At 42.4% G+C, this 20,600-nt stretch overlaps 1 protein-coding gene across 2 annotated transcripts in view; it reads right to left on the bottom strand.

The window, feature by feature from the left end:
• The window catches only part of Sema6d (semaphorin 6D), a 563,414-nt gene extending 543,342 nt beyond the window's left edge, over positions 1 to 20,072 (bottom strand). Inside the window, exon 1 of one of the 2 annotated variants that reach the window (XM_075962007.1) lies at positions 19,724 to 20,072. The gene's annotated coding sequence lies outside the window, so the exon portion shown is untranslated. The remainder of the gene's footprint in view (positions 1 to 19,723) is intronic. The other variant, XM_075961999.1, reaches the window with a different exon arrangement.
• Between the last annotated feature and the right edge of the window lie 528 nt (positions 20,073 to 20,600).

The following is a 20,600-nucleotide window of genomic DNA, read 5'->3' as shown; positions in this document are numbered from 1 at the left end:
GAACTGGGTTTACAAAAATAAACCCTGATGTATTGGTATGCGCTTCTTTTGTCTGGCTTGGTTTCTGAGAGTAGGTTCTACATTGGCCAGACTAGCCTTGAACTGGTGACCATCATGAAAAGCTGATATATAATCAGAACTGTAGGTGGGAAACAATGTATTAGTTACTTTCCTATTACTGTGACAAAAGTATCAAGGTCAATGACATATATAGATAAAGGAGTTTATTAATGCCTGTAGTTTCAAAAGGCTAAGAATCTGTTATGGAGGGGAGATGGCAGGCATGGCAGCAGGCATGGTGACTGGAACAGCAAGTTGAAGACTCACATCCTGAACCACAAGCAGGAAGCAGAGAGAGCTATAAGACCTTTAAATTCTTAAAGTCTGCCCCTAGTGACATATTTCCTCCAGAGAGACCACATCTTCTAAACCTACCCAAACAGTGCCACTAACTGGGGACAAAGTCTTCAATGATCTGACACTACAGGGGCATGCTCACTTAAGCCACCACAAGGTGTTAAGGCTCCAACTAAGATGTAAAAGTTTTAAAAATTGGGATGGGGGAAACTGTGGTCAGGTGGATGTTGTTTTTGATGGTTTTCAACCAGCTTCCTAATCTGTGGCTTTCCTATCTTCCGTGGGCCTCCCTTGGCATTCATGTAGAGTGCCTTGTCAATCAGTGATGCCGTGAGCCTCTTTTACCTTCACCTCCAACCCTGTACATAGTATTCTTTGCTCTTAAATGCTCTCAGTAGAAAACACATAAACCCATTCTTCAAAAGCATAGCTGTGTTTCAAAAGTCTCTGCCTTAAAACATTGGCAAGCATGCTTACTCACTGGAAGGTTTTAAATAATAGCCAACCTGGTAGTGGATGATTTGTGTATCATTTAATTTAAATCTTCCAAAATTCACTTTTAATCTCTTTTTTTTTCAGAGTATTTAAATACTGTGAACAAGATCCCTAAGTTGGTAGGCTACAGTTGGGGTATTACAACTGTGTAGATGGAGATCTCGTTTCCTGGCCGCCCAGACTTTAAATAATCATATAGAAACTGTGTTAATTACAACACTGCTTGGCCAATCAGCTCATGCATATTTCTAGCTAACTCTTACATCTTGAATTAACCCATTTCCATCAATCTATGTATCACCATGAGGTTCGTGGTTTACTGGTAAGGTTCTCTGGCATCTGTTTCCTTTGGCAGTTACATGGCATCTCCTTGACTCTGCCTTCTCTCCTCCTCTATCTGCTTGGAATTTCCACCTTGCTCTATTCTACTGAGCCACTGGCCAAAACAGTTTTATTCATCAATCAATAAAAGCAACACATATACATGTATCATTTAATTTCACTCTCCCAAAACTCACTTTTAATATCTTTTTTTCCCAGAGAATTTAAATAATGTGAACAAGATCCCTAAACTGATAGGTTACAGTTGGGAATTACATCTGGTTTCCTTTAAATACCTATTGATTTTAATATTGTATTAAGCTTTGTTTCCAGCTCTGGAGAAAGGGCTCAGATCTTCACTGTGTTCTACAGTGATGCCTGTGATTTTTATTGGATGCCTTTCAGAGAAAACATTCAGTCAGGTGTATTAGGCAGACTTTCCTCTGGCAAAATACACACATATGGTCAAATGTCTTGGCTCAATCCAGACCAGAGCTGACTTGTTGACCCAGAATTGTCTTTGTTAAACAGTGATTGACAGTGGAGTGTTATTATATGATGCACACTTGATATTGCTGTGAATGATGACCTCCGGTCACGCACTTTTACTGTGGCTAATCAATGGTCCTTTGCATAAGCCAAAATGGCTTCCAGTGAGAGAAATGGCAACACTTTTGGAAGACAGGTTCCAGAGAATATGTCATTTTGTAGTGATGTAAGCTTTACTGTTCAGGGATATCTCAAGACCATCATTTGTAGATTAGTCAGAAGCAAACAGTATTGAGATCTGAAGCAAAAGTTCCTCATAAATTAGCTCAAAAGATATGATTATGGAAACTTAGCTTTTGTGACAAGTCACCCCACGTTTGATGAGGTCTCTTCAAATGCCACCCCTGAGGGCACATTTGCTGTGAACAGCTCACAGCTCTTAGTTAGTGTTTCTAGTTCTAGATAGTTTATGTCTCATCTCCTGTATGGTTGTTTTCTTTTTAAGACATTTTCTGCAAAATTACTGACACACAACACTAATTTGCATCAACTTCAGTCTTTTAAATTAATAAAGTAGAAATCTGTGGGTTCTTATTGTGTCCATAAACAATTAGATTTACCCAATAACTCTGAAAATGCACAAAGTATTTCACTTTGAACAGTAAATGGCAAGTCAAATGGGCAAATAAGGAACATGGCAGTAAAGAAATGGGTAGTAGATTATTTTGTGAAAAACAGTACTTTAAAAATCACTTAGAAACTTAATATCATAAACATTGATCACTTCGTACTTTCACTCAAAAGAAATGGTGAGTCTTGTTTGGGGAAAATATGGCTGAAACATGTTTTCCATCATAGTGGATACGCACTGTAGCATGGACACTTGGTTTTATAAGTCCTTTGGTTCCATTTTTTCTTCCGGTAGAAGTAAAATGATGGAGGAAGTTCGCCCACTCTCTAAAACATCAACTTGAGTTATTAATATTGCCAGACTTCTGTTAATATGAAATAATGTCTGCATCATTATTGTAATGCTTTTGAAGTGACTCTTAGTAGATAATTTGATAGGAAACACAAAAATCAGGGTCAACAGACAGATCATTAATTTGTCTTTTATATTTACTACGGTCCTGTTTTTTATTGCCTTAAAAGCATTATCCCTCTATTTCTTAGACAAATTAAAAGTCTACGAATTTTGTAAATGAGGTTGGTCTAACAATCCTGTTCTGACATATGGTAGAGAGTTCAGTAATTCACGCCATTCATCCTTAATCGTTTATATTTGGAAAGTCTTTTTGTAGAGTGCAATGTTCATTCATTTTACTTCATAAAACACTTGTGTAAGTATTGTTCTCCACTGACAAAGCAACATAATGTAGAGACAAATTATTTGGAAGTAAATTAAAAAGACTGAACATCCCAAAATGCAAACCACTCTAGAATTCTACCAAATAGCCGCAGAAGACAAGGCCAAGCATGGCTCCCTCAGCCCTGCAAAGACACAGCCTACTTTGGGCACAGCTCACATGTCCCACCAGTGGCTCCCTCTTTCCAGATCTCCTTTCAAGCACATTTTGTAAACTGCACAGCTCCAGAGAAGCAAGAATTGTGAAGTCATCTTACTGTGCTGGAGAACTTTTTCAGAATGATGGATATTATGAAGGAAACTTTGAGGTGGCATCCTACGTTAACAGGAGAAAATTTTCTCTTTATACATATGTATAAAAACATTTTCTCTTTATATATATATATATATGTATGTATGCATATACACACACACATATATATAGTCTATAATGTCCTCCCATGATGCTTAAAGAACATTAAAATCTGCTGTGTATTTTAAACTCGGTATCAAAATGTAAGCATGGGTGAGATGGTACGGGCAAAGTTGTATGTAGCAGGCTGAAATGTCCGGTGGATTTTCTCCAGAAATGGAAACTGGCTGGAATATGGGATAATTAATGTTCTTCAGTCTTCAAATTGAAAAAGTTAACAATAGTGAACACTGGCTGAAACAAGAAGATATTTACTTCAGGTATATTTTCTGATTTTAGTAAATGTGTTGCTTCTATAGTTATCTGAGTTTTATAAATGGTATTATCCTAACCACAGAAGGGATTACAAGTCCCCCTTACCTATGAACCACTTAAATTTGTACAATAGGCCGGTAACACTTTTTTGTCCCTTTATAGTCTTAACATGCTTTTTACAAACATAACTGTCATTCCAATGATGCAATAAAATTACTCTAGCAGAGTCAGGCTGTGGTGGCACGCACCTTTAATTCCAGCACTCAGACGGCAGAGTCGGGCGGATCTCTGTGAGTTTGAGTTCAGCTCAGTCTACAAGAGATAGTTCTAGGACAGGCTCCAAATTCTGTCTTGAGAACCAAAAATAGTTAGTCTAGCATATACTTATGAAGTGGTGGGGACCCAGAGCAGAATTCAGCACTCCGACTCACTTTCCCAGGTCCCCCATCAATCTAAGGAGATATATAACATATTTTGTCTTCTTTCCCTGAGGAATTTTATCTTCAGAGTGCCTGACGGCTTCACTCTCTTTCAGGGGTGCAGCACAGCCAAGTGATGAAGACCATGGACCCCAAGGGTAAATGCAGCTCCTCACCAAGCAGCTGGAAGCTGATTTTGTGCCTCCATCTGTCAAATGTTGTTGATGACGGAAGCTTCACAATGGGTCTAGCCAGACCGGGCATGCAGTAGAAATTCAATGGGAATCACTTTTATTGTTAGAGATTCCATCTTATACTCTGTCTCTCTATACAAATATATCCCATAACAAGCCTTACACACTTCTTCTAAGAATACATGAAAAGAACTAACTTAGTTCAGTGCATTTTTGGTGGGAAAGACATTTTGAGGAGTGGTTTCTCATGTAGAGATGAATATGTGTGAAGATAAGGAAGTAAATTTGTTTTTTTTAAATGGGGACTCTATTTTTATATTTATTTTTAATTTTTAAAGTGGTAAATATCAATATTTAGTCCACTGATCCTTATGGAGAGCATGTTCCACTTCAGGTGCTGTTGTTGACATTGAGGATTTCTGCAGCAGCAGAAGCATCCGCGGCTTCAAAAATACAACCCCACACTTCCAAACCTCACGATTCTTCCAGCTAAACATGTACTCTTCAGTGGATGCTCAACCAATTTGAAATAGAGCTTCTCTGCTCTGTCTTATTGTGCGAGGGTTGCCATAACAAATCCACAGAGCAGCTGAGGGACAGACACTCTGCTCGCATGCATACGTACACTTGCGCACATACTTCTTAAGGAACGATTATGAGCTGCTCTCGGTCTTTCTTACCTACACCAGCCCGATCTTCCCGAGACTGTCTAGCTATTGGTTCCCTAGAGCCGCTCAGCTCCCAGGTGGTGCTGTCTGTGGTTGGTACCGAGAGCAATTGACAGCATCTGTTTTCAGAATACCCTTTTCCACAATGTAAGTCCTCTCCATTGACCAGTAAATCCAGTTACCCAACCTAACAGATTATTTGATCCCACTCCAATATTTTGTGGAAGGATTTCAAATAAAGGTCAAGAAGTTAAACACAAACAAACAACTCGAGGCAGGGCTGGCTGCTTCTGGAGATCATGCGAGAGGATTACCTCTAGTAGAGGCTCCTGGGCGTGGACAGAACCTGCAGGGGAAACACGGCAGAGGCCTTCTGTGGGTTTGTCGTTTACATTTCAGTCCTCAGAGTGATGGTTTTGAAGAAAGTCTCTTCCCAAACACTCATTGAAATGTCTTCATTTAGGTGCTCTAACAAAGCACAAAAGCGGATCCGCACAGCTGCCCTCCCTGATGTCCCCAACTGTGTTTCTACATCATTGGTTACCTCCAGGTACCTGTACCAATGAACTGCAATGAAAATTTGGGACCCTGGATAGAGAAGAACCTAGGTTTGAATTCCTAGCTTAACAATTTAAGCTTGTTCCACCCTCACCATAACCACAGAAACAAAACTTAACAGAAGCACCGTACCCTATGGTCAGTGTGAATCCGGGTCCCTGTTCGAACATCTTCAGTGACAGGGGCCCTTGACGGAAGAGCCGGCAAAGCAGGCAGACAGAACTGCTGTCCCCAGCAGCTGTTTGAGCGTTAGGGAGGAGCATAATGAGGGACAGGACAGGGGTCTGCGCTCTATTACATTAAACTCAATTTTAAATGGATGAATTCAAATGTTTATATTCACCACAAACAACATGCCATTGTGAATGGGCAGCAAATGTGGAGAGTCTACTCTTGCCTTACTGAGAAATGCTAGCTAACTTTTTTCTAGTCTAAGCAGTCTCCTTCAATTAAATGTTGTCCAGACTGAAAACCAAGCCCTTATCAAACCTGTTTATAGAGTCATTTCCTGGAGGAAATCTTTTCATGGAGTATACGTAGTCTCATATCTCTTCCTTTCTTCAAGGTAATTCCTGGTTTATGGCCATGAACGGGAAGGTAGCACCAATCGGTCGGGTTGAATTTTGACTGCTCCCAGTTTTCTCACAAAAGAATAGAGCAAGCTTTTTCCCATCCAATGAATAATTTGGAGTAAAATTAAAAATATTTAGCAGTGGGGTGGTGCACCATGAACCAGGCAGAATGCGTGTCAGTCTGATACACATCAGAATGGGCACAAACAAGACGAGGCAGATATGGCATTGTGAGCCAGCTAGACATATGTCCTGCGGGTAACTCTGTAGTACGGATGTCTATCGAGAGTTCTGGAAGAGCCTGCTGGTGCCCTTTACTGCTCTCAATAGCTGCAACTATTTTTCTAAGTCCTTAATGCTCCCTCCAGCAGCAGGTAGGTGCTTCATTCAGACCTTAGATACTCCAAAACTGAAAACATGGCCGCTGACTCATGAAAGAGTGGTCTTTGGAGGTTTGTTGATTGATGAACTGGGCTATTGCTACCGTTCTACTCTTCATAGGTCATACTCAGCTTCTCCTAAAACCTTTCAGCTAATCCAGAAAGCAAGCATGGTCCTTAGTACTCATCCCCACACTCTATCTACTCAGATCTGATCCTGAACTCAAGGACAGGGAAACCTCCCAGCTCCCTAACACCAAGCTTGCTTTTTTTAAAAAAACAAACAAACAAACAAACAAAAACTCAGTGTCCTATGACTGCGGGGGGGGGGGGGGGAAGGGGAGGGTGGCAGGGATGGCTTCCCATGCTCCCTGTTTCATCTCGTCCACTCCACCCACTGGAAAGCATTATCCTCTTCAGTCTACCTTGTCTTAGTTCTTCTTTTTCTACTTAGGTTTAATAGATTTAGAATTTTATTTTCCTCAGTAATATCCAATCTTCAAGGTCATGATGATGATAAAGAAAAGAGTCAAATGGCGGGGACTCTGAAGCGCAGTGTTACTCAGTGACTCTCTCTTTCAGACAGCCAGCTCCGTCACTCTTAGGACAAGCCTCTTGGGTCTGCAGGAAATATTCAAACAATTCCTTCACTTACTGATTTTGATATAAATGACAGCGAGGTGTAATCTGTTTTGAAAACAATCCAATAAGATATGTAAGTACTTACACTCGGAGGAACACTTGGGTTTACATAGGAAATTGTAGATTGAGTGTGTAAATTCAAATCTCTCCATCAAGAGATGAAATATTTTCTGATAAACTGGCTTTTGCAAACCCCCCACCCACCCAATAGGAACCGGTTGGCTGGCAAAGTCCTTCTAGAGAAGCTATGAATGATCAAAGGAGACTTTGGGCCTGTTGGGAGTTGGCTTTCCCTTGATGGCGCTGTTATGGCTGTTAAATCGCAGGCTATAACGAACTGATCTTAAACTTATTTAACTGCTGTCCTCCTCCCTCATTCATTTCCTATCCCACGACTTTACAAAATGACAAGACTGAAATTCCAGTCTTTGAAATAAAAATTCAAAAAGAAGCAAGACAGATTACATACACAACAGTTGCAACATAATTTGAAGAGAATTGGAAAGGCCTCTCCTGCCATTCTCTGGTCCACCTCATCCTGGAGAGGCCTGTCCCCAGCATTCTCCTCAGGGTCCACCTCATCCTGGAGAGGCCTGTCCCTCCCCTTTCTCCTCAGGGTCCACCTCATCCTGGAGAGGCCTGTCCCTCCCCTTTCTCCTCAGGGTCCACCTCATCCTGGAGAGGCCTGTCCCCAGCATTCTCCTCAGGGTCCACCTCATCCTGGAGAGGCCTGTCCCCAGCATTCTCCTCAGGGTCCACCTCATCCTCGAGAGGCCTGTCCTTCCCCTTTCTCCTCAGAGTTCACCTCATCCTCGAGAGGCCTGTCCCTCCTCCATTCTCCTCAGGGATCACCTCATTTTGGAGAAGCCTGTCCCTCCCCTTTCTCCTCAGAGTTCACCTCATCCTGGAGAGGCCTGTCTCTGCTGTTCTCCTATGGATCACCTCACCCTTAGTTCTCAGAGCACAAATTCACTGCTAATACATCATAATTTAAGCCCATGGTGAATCAGGAAAGCTAGGTTCTTTACACATCTAGAATTTAAGGATCTGTATAGAGCACAGGTTCATACCCTCACAGGCTGCCTTGAGAGAATGTTCAGTGAAGGGTCATACCCCCACAGACTGCCTTGAGAGGGCATTTTATGTAGGGGGATCGAATCTCACAGATGTAGGGAATGATTGTTCTCACGTTCTCCACAGGAGTCCACTGAAGATGCCACAAACCACGGCCCAAAGCCAACTGCAGATGACACGAAACTCCAAGCCACTGTATATCAAAGCACAGATTGGGCCACACTGACAGAGAAAAGATTTCTATACTGGCAAGTGATTTTTTTCCCCCCACAACGGTGCTAAGATCCTATTCACGTGTCGTTTTTCCAGCATTTGGAATCTGGCGCTTTTCCCAGTTACTAAAAATTCTCATGAAAAGAAGCAGTCACACAAACGTAGCCCGACAAGCCGAGGTTCCTTTGTTGGCTTTCTTCTATAATTGATATTACACGTATATTTAGAATAAACGGACAGTGCAGGCTTCTGCCAGCTGCTCATTCTAACGTGGTCCAGATTCCCTTGAATTGTGTGTGCAACTTCAGCAGTTTCTAATCATCTTATTTTAAATACCTCCGCTTACAATAGGAAAAGGCTTAGAGCCTCATTTAAATTAAGACATTCCACATAACTCTGCCTGCATTCTCTCAAAATACTCAGCCAATTAGCATAAGCTACCTTCTAGAGGATTTGCTCTAAGTCAGGTGGAAAGAAATATTATTTCAGAACCGAAGAAGAACAAAGCCATGAAACAGACAGCAAATCAAATAACTGAATGAATATTAAGCATGTTTAATTTTCCCATATTTTAGGAGAGAGTCTACGTTCCCTTTTACAGTGTTCTGCCACAAATGGTTTCTGGGCATACATAGTCTTCCAGGACAGCTCTAACGGGACAAAATATTCAAAATATTGCAATCCTCTTCTTTCAGATGGCAGCCCAGAAAGTCTCAGCAGATTCCAAAAAATAATGCAGGCTTAATCACCTTAGGGTGCAGTGAGCTGAAGCCCAATCCCCAAAGCATTAAATGCACTGGGAAAACTGTCCTGAGTCTGGCAACCAACCAAGGAACTGGCAACCAACTTTAGGCATGGCCAGAAACAGAGACTTCTGACAGCGGGGCCAGGCTGCCACCTGCAGGACAGCAGAAAACACAGCTCCACAGATGCCAGTCAGTTCCCAACAGTGAGAGATGAGTCTGTGTGTTGTGCTAAACTGTTTCCCCTCATTCTGTTCTCCTCCCTGACAAAAGAGCTGAGTCATTCTGTTCCATGGCTCACTGATTTGCTGACTGATGGGTCAAATCCCCCAATCACCACAAAAGCATTCTGCCTATCTCTTCGTTTCCCTTGTTCTTACCTGGGAAAATACAGCACCAATGCCCACTTTATCATATTATGGAGGAGATTGAAATTATACTCATCGAAACGCGAAGATAATATATTAGTGTAACTCCCAATACAATTTTTTAAAAGTTAGAATAATCTAAGTAAAGAACAGAGCAAAGAAGCAGGACCCAGATACCAACCGCCAAGTGAGATGGGTGAGAAAGGACTGGATCAGGAGCCCCTCCAAGGCAGGCTGCTACCTCAGGCCTTTGTCCTCCTTCCATAAGTCTGCCCTATTGCTTCCTCTCATCTTCCTTTCCTTCAAGCCTTGCTTGTCCTTTTCCCAACCCTCAATCATTACTCAAGAAACTACAGCAAACAAAACAAAACAACAACAAAACCTCTTCTGTTTTAGCTAATTCACAACCTTATAACATTTTGTTTTTTTTACAGAAATAGGATTCTGGAAGTAATTTTATTGTCCAATTGTGTTTCCAGGTAACTTAGCAGAGAGAAGGCTGGGCAAAGCCGAGGCTCTGAGAAGATGCAGGTGGGTACCAATTGGTCCCTACAGGATGCGCTGTTAGTCTGAGAGAACTGTAGTGACATCTACAAGACCAAAAGAGCATTGCCTGTCATGAAACTTGCCACACTGTCACAAATTTATGATCAGAAACAACGACAAAAATATATTTTCTCACACGTACTGTTCCTTGATACAAAAATATTTCATCGAGAGAGAGAGACAGTCACTATACTTGAATCTATGTTCGAGTGAATTTCATTTTAAAAACCAGCTGAATCCAAGGAAGAAGGTAGTCACATTTTTATTCTATGACATCCAGCAACTAATGCTGATTTTTTCTACTCGTCTAGGCATTACATACACAAAGCCCGTACAGCAGTATCTAATGCTAGGTAGTAACATTCTATAGAAACGATTTTCTAAAGTGTCTGTAAGTAGTATTTCTATCTGGCCTTTTTGCAAACTGTTGCTCTGAAATTTCTTTGACTGCCTGGACAATTAACTCCCCCACACTTCCTCTTCATCCCCAGCTCCCTCCCTATCTCCAGCATGGTAGTATCTAGACAGATCTGCCCTGACGGAAAGCATTTTCAATCTATAGTCCCCTCATTCACTGGATTATCTCTCTCCAAATTCTTTACCTCTTTCCAAATGTACCTGTGTTTTAGGAAGCAGTGTGAGCCCCTGCATACCAGAGCTAAAGTGAAAATAGATATTAATATCAAGTATCTACCCCATTTCAAACCTTGTGACTGTGAAGATGGTTCTAGAAATATAGTCTTCATTCCCTCCCTTCGCTCTTCCCACCCACTTATATAGTCAGTACTATGTGCTTGGGCTTTATGTTAGGTATTAGGAACATAAGAAAAACCACATGGCAGATAGTAACCTTGCTTCACAGGATATAATTCTAATCATCAAGTAGAGAGGAAAGGAATCAACAGTACAAATTTAAATGGGGTCTATGAGGAAATAAATGACAAAAAAAATGACAGGAGTCTGTGCAAGAGTGGAAGTCAAGGAAGGGCTTCCAGGAAAGCATGAGGAAGGGGTCTGTGGTGGCACAGGCTTTGAGTTTTGTGGAAAGATTAAAGAAGATTTGAGTGGCGGGAGTTGAGATTGATGAATACGGTTGGATAGATGACCCTCATAGTAAAATCAGGAGCTTGCAAAGAGTTTTAAAGGAGCAGGTCTTCACAAATAGCTATGACAAAATAGAACTTAGACTATTTCCAATTATCACTTGATCCTTTTGACAGCTTCTGAAGCTAACTCTTGACATCCTCCTTTTTACTAATAGAAACACAGGAGAGAAGCAACTCCCCCAATCCCTAGTCTTATAGGTTAGCTTGGAAATGGCACTGGTGAGACTCACCACAGTCCTGGGGTCTACACATCAAGCTATACAATGACAACCTTTTCGATGACTGTTTCTGTAAAAGCAAGAGTTGGGAAGAAAGCCTGTAGGAAAGCAGAGGAGTTTTTGTTCCAGAAGTGATGGCCAAAGGATGGTGGAAAAGATGGAAAATTAAATGAGCCTATTGTGTATCTGTGTTGAAATCCCACAAGGGCCTGCTGGTAGAATGGATATCATGGGCCAGAGAAAAACCTGGTGGGAAATGCATCTTTCAGAGACAGCTGAACCACATTGCAGAGATGGCTTTCCCCAGAATCTCCTACTGCTTTGTGTCTAAACTGCACATATTTTCAAAGCATTTGCTATGTACTCCCTTCGGTGCATCATGGGGGCGCCTTTCTAATAGCACCCATTCTTCAGATCTTTTATATGTACATACTCAGCATTTTAGTCTTTATTAGTGAAGTTTTGCATTGTATATCACACCATCTACTTTCGTTTTGATAATAACTGGCCTTGGGGAAACTGCTTATAAATGCTTCTTAACATTCTACTAGGGCCTGGCTATGTGTAGCTCAGTAGTATAGCACTTGCCTAGCATGGACCAGACAATGGGTTCAATCCCCAGCCCCACAAAAATACCTGTCATAAGAAGACACTATAATTTCTTGCTCTTGTTGTTATTTTCCCCCTCCCCCTCTGTCTTTGGTTAGGCACTGTTTTTAATTTTTCACTTCTTACTAATTCCATTCATATAAATATTTTTATTGAAGTCATGATTGTTTCCTAGGGCTAGGAAAATAAACATGAAATTTATAAGTCATTCATTAATAAATTAGTTACTTATTTTTGCATTTCATTTCACTACAACTATTCACATCAGCCACTGCACTGGGAGAGCCTGCAAGAATGCAGATTAGCTGAGAGCCAATGCTGGTGGATGGATGGATGGGCGGTAGGTGTCCACGAAGGCCATTTTCTGATGCCTTCGGTATTAACAGTGGCAAGAAGGTAGACCTTCATCTGAGAGTGAGGCATAGCCAGAGGACTGTTCTAGAAGAGAAGAGAAATTGTCCTGCAGTTTTCCAGGAAAATGAATGGAGCCAAGTATACAGTCAGATCACCTGAAACCAGTAGCTACTTAAGGCAATGAACGTCAGGTCACAGCACGGCATGGTCCTTTCCTCTGGCATGTGCAGTTCCACAGGTTTTAGAAGTCAGACTTCATCAGGACCCAACTTCCAAATCTTCACCTCCATGCTAATGGCCACTGTGTTGTGTTACTTCCTGGTGAACATCTGGCATTTTCATCTTTCTCGGAATCTCTGCCTTTATCTCAGCAGCCCTGGACTGTACTCTGGCCACTGCTTTCCTCTTCCACACTTATGTCTGCCCTGTTAGGTTGAACTGTCCAATTAATCTGTACCTTCTTTCCTCCCACCCACCCACCCAAACTGAGAAGCACATCCTTCCTCTCAGGCCCACAAGGTCTGAGCTGTTCAGTGTTACTCCTTTGCTGATCCACTGTCAGTACCTACTCTATCCTCATTCTTTAAGGCAGCAGACTTTTCTTATTGTTAATTCTCATTCCAGTTTTTCAATAACTTAAACAGGGTTGGCTCGATTTCAAGTTAATGAAAGTCAAGTTTTGTCTAGGTACAGGATGCTTTTCCTTTTAAATCTTCAGCTGTGGAAAGATCAAAGTTGCCTTGATCATCCTCACGGGACAGCCTTTTCACTCCTGAAGACACTTGTAAGCAAACACTAACAACCGGCGAACAGTTATGTTAGGCAGAAGTCTGAAAACGAGGCAAGTTTTCACTTCCACGTGTTGCTTGTTTGCAAAAGCAAGATTGTCTACTCAGTTTTACAATGACCACAATAATTAAGACAAATGCCATGTTTGTATGACATTTTTAGCATGTCTATACATTTCTAGTTTCAGTATGACTAAAATATTCTCGCTCACTCACTCACTCTCACACACACACATTCTTATTAAATTTAATTAAACAATCATGCTAACTTCAAACAGAAGTTGCCTGTTTATTTTATTGATACATGTTTAAAACTTTTATTGTCATTTGGTTAATCCAGCAGGCAATGTTGAAAATTCTAGGTTGCTTACCAAAATAAGTTTTTTAAATTTAGTAAATGGTGCAGTTCTCTAGGAAGTTATATTTTTTAAGGCAGGAATTACCACATAAATATGGCAATTTCATAAGGTCAGGCCCAGACACCCACCGAAGAAGAACAAACAGGACAAACTTCCAGGGGGCACACATATTAATAAAGAAAGCCTGCAGTGGGAACTAATAATCTTGTATGAGCAATGGAGATACAGAATGATGTTTCCCCTTTAATTCTCATACACAATGTACAAAGAAACCTCATGTGCCATTAGAAAATTAAAGCAAAATTTCCACTTTCATCTTTAGAAGCAGCCATTCTTCAAAATTAATCAACTTAATAAAAGTTCAACTTTCTTACTCACTTTTCTCTTGTGAACTTTATTTTACATGCTCCGAATTAAGAAAAAAAATGGTACTTCTAAATCCTTGAGTTCAAATCCATCACCCCCAAAGTTATTCACTCCAGGACAAGCTGGTGAGGAGGAATACTTAGCAAATTTCCAGTCCCTTTAAGGATAATCAGAAGACAAGCTGTTTGCCCAAATGGAATGAAAGCTTACGCATCAACCTGAACACACCTGCATGGCGGGCCTCATGCCTGCACCATGTAGCAGTGTGGTCTATAAATAATCCTCTCGGGCTTCTTGCCAATTAAAACTCATCACGTGGCACACACCTTAGATGTCAGCAGTTAATTTGCATGTCAATGAAACAATAATTTGATGAAATTTTAAAGCTTTATGCACTATTTATACCATACTTGGAAGCACAGTGAGTGTACTCATATGCAAATTTTTATTGTGTTCAATGATCTCTTTAAAGGCTGCATTTCAATGATCAGCGTTCATCCTTGCCAGAGTTTCGGTTCAGGACAGCAGATCTGTATTTTAGACATTCAGTTCCTTTAACACTGACTCCAATTGAGACGTCTAAGGGAAAAGTTAGTCCCGTCCACCACACAGTAGAGAGGCAGCTGCTTCGACTCCGGACTCTAATCCCTTTGTGGTCTTAGCTGCAAACATGTCACCCTGGGTCAATGAGGTTTTTTTATTCAAGTTGATTTTTTCTTGCCTTCCTTTCCCCGCCTCCTGCCCAGATTTTCTTTAGTTAAAAGGAGCACTTTTGTGGGTGGTCTCTTCTAAAAGTTGAAAATGGTTGTTGATTCTAGTACAAAGGGAAACAACCAGTGGGCACTTAGACTTAACTACTGTACTTAGGAGCAGTACTTAGAACAAATACTGTATTTACATGGACAGAAATTTCAAAAGCTGCCAGCCTGGTGGGGCAAACTTGCTATTGGAATGGCCACACCTACCAATCAGTGCCAGGCAAGTAGCAAGCGGAAAAACCAATGAGAGAAGGAAGGGAGAAGGTGGGAGGAGGGAAGGAGGGGGAACAGGAGGAGGGAAGATGAAGAATGGGAGGAGAATGAGGAGAGAAGGGGAAGCATGGGAGAATTTGAGGAGCTAGAGAGATGGCTCAGCGGTTAGGAGTGCTGATTGTTCTTCCAGAGAGAGGCTGGGGTTCAATTCCCCACAATCACGTCGAGGCCAACAATTGTCTTTAACCTTAGTCCAGGATCTGCCCCCTTCAGGCACTATACACAGGTAGTAAGCAAACATTCACGCAGAATAAACACTCATACACCTAAAATAAATTTGTTTTTGTTTAAAAAAGAAAGAGTGCCTGAGCTTCCAGTCTCAGGGCATCATAGTAGTTCACCAGCATTCCTTTTTGTCCTCAGCTCTAGAGAATGCTGAGAGTTTACATACTCCAAGGAAAATAATAGAAAATGTGGCTGCTTTGCTGTATTGCCTAGGGCTTGTTATGAGAGTGCTCCACTAGGAAGTGTGTACTCAACGCCATTAAGATCAGGGATTGGGGTTTCATTTTAATGCCATAGATGTATGCATAAGTTGACACAATTGTTAATCATTTCTCACATCTTCATTCAGACAAGATACAGCTACCATGAATAGAGACTACTTGGGATCATAGTTTATCTCTTGGTTTGGCTACTATTCTATTACCACTAATCCTCCTTTTAGACCCGTTTAGATTCTGTTCTAAGTACTTCTTCACATCTATGTTGATGAGCCCTCTCATTCCACAATTGAAAACAAAAGGATGTATCCTGACAGAGAAAAATGAGTAGATAAACAGAGCAAGATAAGAAAAAGGAGGAAAAGAGCAGCATTGTAGATCCGATCATTTGTCTCCAGCCACTTAAGAAAACTATATTAGTTCCCTGAAAACACATTTTTTTTAAAAAGGCTATATAATATATCATGAATTATTAAATTGACTGCCTTAGTCTTTATCTTACAAATGCTTTCCTTCTCATTAATTAAGTTGCTCTTCATCTTAAAAGAAATAGAAACCATTGTTGATTTTTAAACTCAACATTTAACTCAATAATATTTTCTTCAATTAGTTTACATCAAAGGAAACTGAAAGTACTGTTTTAATGAACATAGTTTAGTCATTTGACCAACATTTCTGGTTTTGTCTACTCAAGCAAGTGAACGTCAAACATCTCTTGTTTAATGGACATTCAGTGAGCAGCCATGGAAGGAAACCAAAAAGGTTTTGCTTAAATATTCCGGAAACACACACTGACTTACTTCACTCTTCCATAAAGGGAACAGTAGTCCTCTCCACAACAGTACAAGAAAGCAGAGCCTTTGATACCTATGTGAAGCCAGAGCCAGCAGTCAAATGTAGCCAGCAAAGGCAGGGCTTCTGCTTAGGAAAGTGGAGTCTGGGGGAGCCAAATGCTCGGCATGGGCTTGGACTTATGGATCCAGAAGAGCTTCTTAGTGCATTCAGGGAAAGCTGCTCTTCTTCCTGACTGCCAAGTTCTGACTCAAATTTTAATGGAAGCTACTCTCCTTCTCTCCTCACCGCTTCCCTCACCAATCACCACCCCCCACCAAGAGTTCAACAGTATGTTCCTTCATACAGGCTATGTGGAACGTATTTACCATACACTTATGACACAGGGGGAAAATATCAAAAGACTCAGGTTTAAGAGGTATTGATTTAAAAGGCTATTCATTTTGAAGAAAAGTAGACTCAGCAAAGACTTCAATGACAGTGTACAGTACAACTAATTCTCTATCTGGGGGTCCTGAGAAATTACAGCAAGGGGTTGTAGAGTAATGAATGTTTGTAATTCATTAGCTGCTATTTTAAAATGCAAAGCACACCATGACATCAATGATGTTCTTTTAAATCTCAACGGACAAGCTATTACAATGAGAGCGCCCGGAAAAAGACAGCACACTCCAATATATATTTGATGAAATTTCAGTGTTTCCATAATGGTGATTCAGTAGCATTTCATAATTTATAGAACGACGAAAATATCCCCTGATTGGTTTAAAAGTACAGATTTTATTTCTAGAAACGTCTCATGAAATTTTAGCAGTAACATGTCAATACTCAAAGCTTGCTAATGACCCTTAATATGACTTTAGTATGCCTTTAAGAAAACAAATAGTATTTGCTGAAATCACATTTTCTTCCTCTGAAAAAGTAAGTAATATTTTAAACTGCTTTTTCTTCTTTTCTCACTTTCTACGTTCCTTCAGCTCCTAGATAACAAAACAATACCTCTTTCTTCCTGTGGAAGAGAAAACTCAATAAATAAAATGGCTACAGGGCTTCAAAACAGTAAAATTATGGCTTTCTAAGGAGTTGGTTTTTCCTTTATGAAGAAACACATTTTAAAAAGACCTTTCCCAACGCACATTAAAGTCAGGCATATTTCAATGAAATAATTATTTTGGCAGTGCTAACTAAACATTGCTGACTGATAAATGAGACCCAAATAATTAAGTTCTGTTCTTTTACAATCAAGATTTAGTGTAGTCATCAATCTGAGGAGAATTTAGCGTCTGGAGACTTTGGAAGATGAACAAGCTACTAACTGAAATCGGTCATGTGGGGAGGTGGTTAAATGACTGCTCGGTTTGAACGTAGCTTTGGATAACTTTCATGTCTTAATCTTCATTAGAACTTGGCTGATCCGATTGCTCATTTGTTCCTGCCTTAACTTGGACACTGAGTGCAAGCAAACAGAAGAAAACCTGCACAGATAATTCAGTGCATCCGATGAGCGGCACAGTGTCCAGAATAAGATGTAACAGTAGGCTATAGCCAAAGTTCTTCTCAATAAAAGAATGCAAGTAAAACAATGTTGTCATAAAAATACGTAGCTTAGAAGCATTAAAAGTGACAGGGAAGAGAGAAGAACAGATGATTCTTTACATGTGTGTCTGTGGAACTGAGAGGCATGCCCAGGTTTCCACTGTTATTTATCATCTACCTAATTCACACTTCACAGCCTTAGAATCAGTCATCCAGCTTTCCATACTGCAATCAACACCCACACTTCTCCATCTATTTCTCTTCCCTCCGAGAGCAAAAGAAGCTATGTTCAGAGAAATGTTCACACGAGGTGTTTCTCCGGGGGGCTGAACTCCAGGTTTCAGCAGACAATGCCCTTAGCAGGTCGTGGGCACAACAACATTAAATCCAGGGAGAAGGGCAGTGGTGTTTGTCAGAAACTACTGATGTCACGACCGACTACAGATACATAATGCATATGCATAAATATGTGTGCATTCAATACCCACATGAAATGATATTTAAATACCTCTGGCCAAGAGTTATGCATATGAGGAAAAGCAGGGACAAATGCATCCTTAGGTCAGGGACTAAGGCACTGACACCATAAACAGGTGATATTATTGTCGTGTAAATAGTGGGGGAAAAGCCAAATAAGGATGTATATGCTATGATGGAAAGAAAGTGTCCTGGGGCTCCCCAAAGAGGAGAGGAGGGAGATGAGGCTCCCTACGCCTCTGTCTCCATCCACTTCCATCCTTAAATGCTAACATCAGGGCTAGGGTGGGGAGCCATGGACTCTAAACCACTGTGTGGTCATATGTACAGAAGAACTTACACTTTATTAAAAGGGACTCCTCTCCCAGAACCGTGCAATCTTACTACTTGAAGGTACAAAAAGAATGAATGCAAATCCACGAAGAGAGGGAAAGGGCCAGAAAAAGAATAAACCCCGCCCAAGAACAGGGAAACAGGTGCTAGCAGGAGAAAACAGCCAATTGCCCCAAATGCTTAAAACTCCACCTTCATTATCCTGAAAGCAATTTCAATACGAGAGGGGATATCATTCTTGCTTCCGAAGCTCCATTCGCTGGGCTGGCTGTCTGAATCAGTCAGATCTAAGTTTTGCACTCAGAGACGGTTTAGGTTGTCGACTACTCTTGCTCTCTGAACCAAGAAGTCCCTTTCCAAAAATGTGTGGTAAGACGACTCCGACCCTCACTCTTCCAGGTCAACACTTTTATTAACCTAGTGAGCTCTGTCTGTGTCGCTCAGCCCGGCCCCAAGAATAGTCACCGCGAACAATGAGCCAGACGAGGGACCCACCCAGTGAGCACCTGCTAGCCCACGCGCGAGCCTGGGAGCGGGGCGCCTGCCTTGGGTTCTGGTTCCCCACCCTGCCCTTCCATACCCCAAGAAAAGCCTGGAGGCAAGTGGTTCCCTGCAAGAGACTGAGCTCCCGAGTCAACCCAGCCTCCCAACACCCACCAGTTAGAGCCGCTGTACCTAAAAAGAACATAAGCCCAGCAGTGCTGCGGGGTGGTCCAGCTACCACCTACCAGCGGCCCCGCGGGTTCTGACAGGCACCGGCGCCCCATGGCCCACACTGAAATCCCCAGAGCTGTGGGGTAGAAAGAGGTGGAGCCGGGAGCCTTAAAGTGGCTTCCTCTGGCCCGCCCCTGGCCTGGCAGGGCTCTGGGATCCGGTAAGACACAAAAGATGGGCAACATCCGAGCTTGCCACTGTGCCGTCGCCTGGGTGAGCGGCGGGGCCTCGGGTGGGTCCCTGTCTCCTCTCCCCACTGTCCATTCCCTCTCCCCTGTCCACAATCCGGCTTCCTGGTCCCAATTCCAGTTCCCTGGTCCCAATTCCAGTTCCCTAGTCCCAATTCCCGCTCCCTGGTTCTGATCTTCTCTTTTTGGTCCCTATCCCGACTCCCGGGTCCCTATCCCCGATCCATGTTCTCTGCCCGCAGCGGGAGCATCACTGGATGCCGCCGAGCCCGGCGCGCTTTCCGGGAGCTCGAGTGGGCAGCGAAGGGCGCGGGCGGCGGAGACAAGAGACACTTACTTGCCGGGAAGACTGAGCGCCACTCGCTCCTCACTCGCAGGTGTCCGGCCCCGCGGTCCGCGAGGGCTTTGGAGCAGCTTGGAGCTGGGCACTTGGCGAGCCCGGGACACCCTCGCCTCCGCTCAGCTGCGCGCTGTCCCCCGCACCCGGCACGCCGCGGCACCATCCGCAGCCCCAGGCCTCTGCCCCGCTCTCCCACGTCGCCCGCTCCAGGCAGACCACACCCTGTCACCCCCGCAGCCCTCCACTCCTGTCTCTTTGACACTTCACCGGTTACTCCGCAGCCCGGCGTCCTCCCACCCCCTCAGCCCACGTGCTTCAGCGCTCGCTCCCAGCTCCAACTTCCCCCGATGGTCCCCGCCCGCCTGGGAACCTCTGGACTCAGGCTGGAAGGTGCCGGGTCCTTCCTTCCACAAGCCGAGCCATAGCACCTAGGTCCTTCCGTTGATGGTGTCACTACGATGTAATGTGTGCTGTATGCTGTATATCATGTGTAAAGATGTATTTTCTTGTTCTTGCTGTTGTTGAGCCATGCATTGTTACTTTTAATATCAGAGAGATGTGTTTATTCTCAGAAATCAATCACTGATTGGTCACTGGCCTTGACCCATCAGCCCAGTTGTTGCCACTTGCAGAAAACCTTCCAAAGTCGCTTGCATCATTTCAGCCAAATCAGCCTACTTTATGTCCTTTCTATGTGTGCATGTATGTACGTACATACGTACGTATGCATGCATGCATTTATTCTCTTTGTGGGTTTTTTTTCTGTAGGACTATTTTATTATTAGGTTTATTTTTTTTCCTTCCTGCAAAGTCTGAAGTTCCGTCCTGAGGGCTGCCTCCTCATCAGTTCAGTCACGGAGGCTTCCCTGCCTCC

This window comes from Microtus pennsylvanicus, chromosome 2, assembly GCF_037038515.1.
Source record: "Microtus pennsylvanicus isolate mMicPen1 chromosome 2, mMicPen1.hap1, whole genome shotgun sequence".
In the NCBI taxonomy this organism is placed as follows: domain Eukaryota; kingdom Metazoa; phylum Chordata; class Mammalia; order Rodentia; family Cricetidae; genus Microtus; species Microtus pennsylvanicus.
The sequence above is the reverse complement of the archived record's forward strand: the minus strand, read 5'-3'. Positions and strand labels throughout refer to the sequence as shown.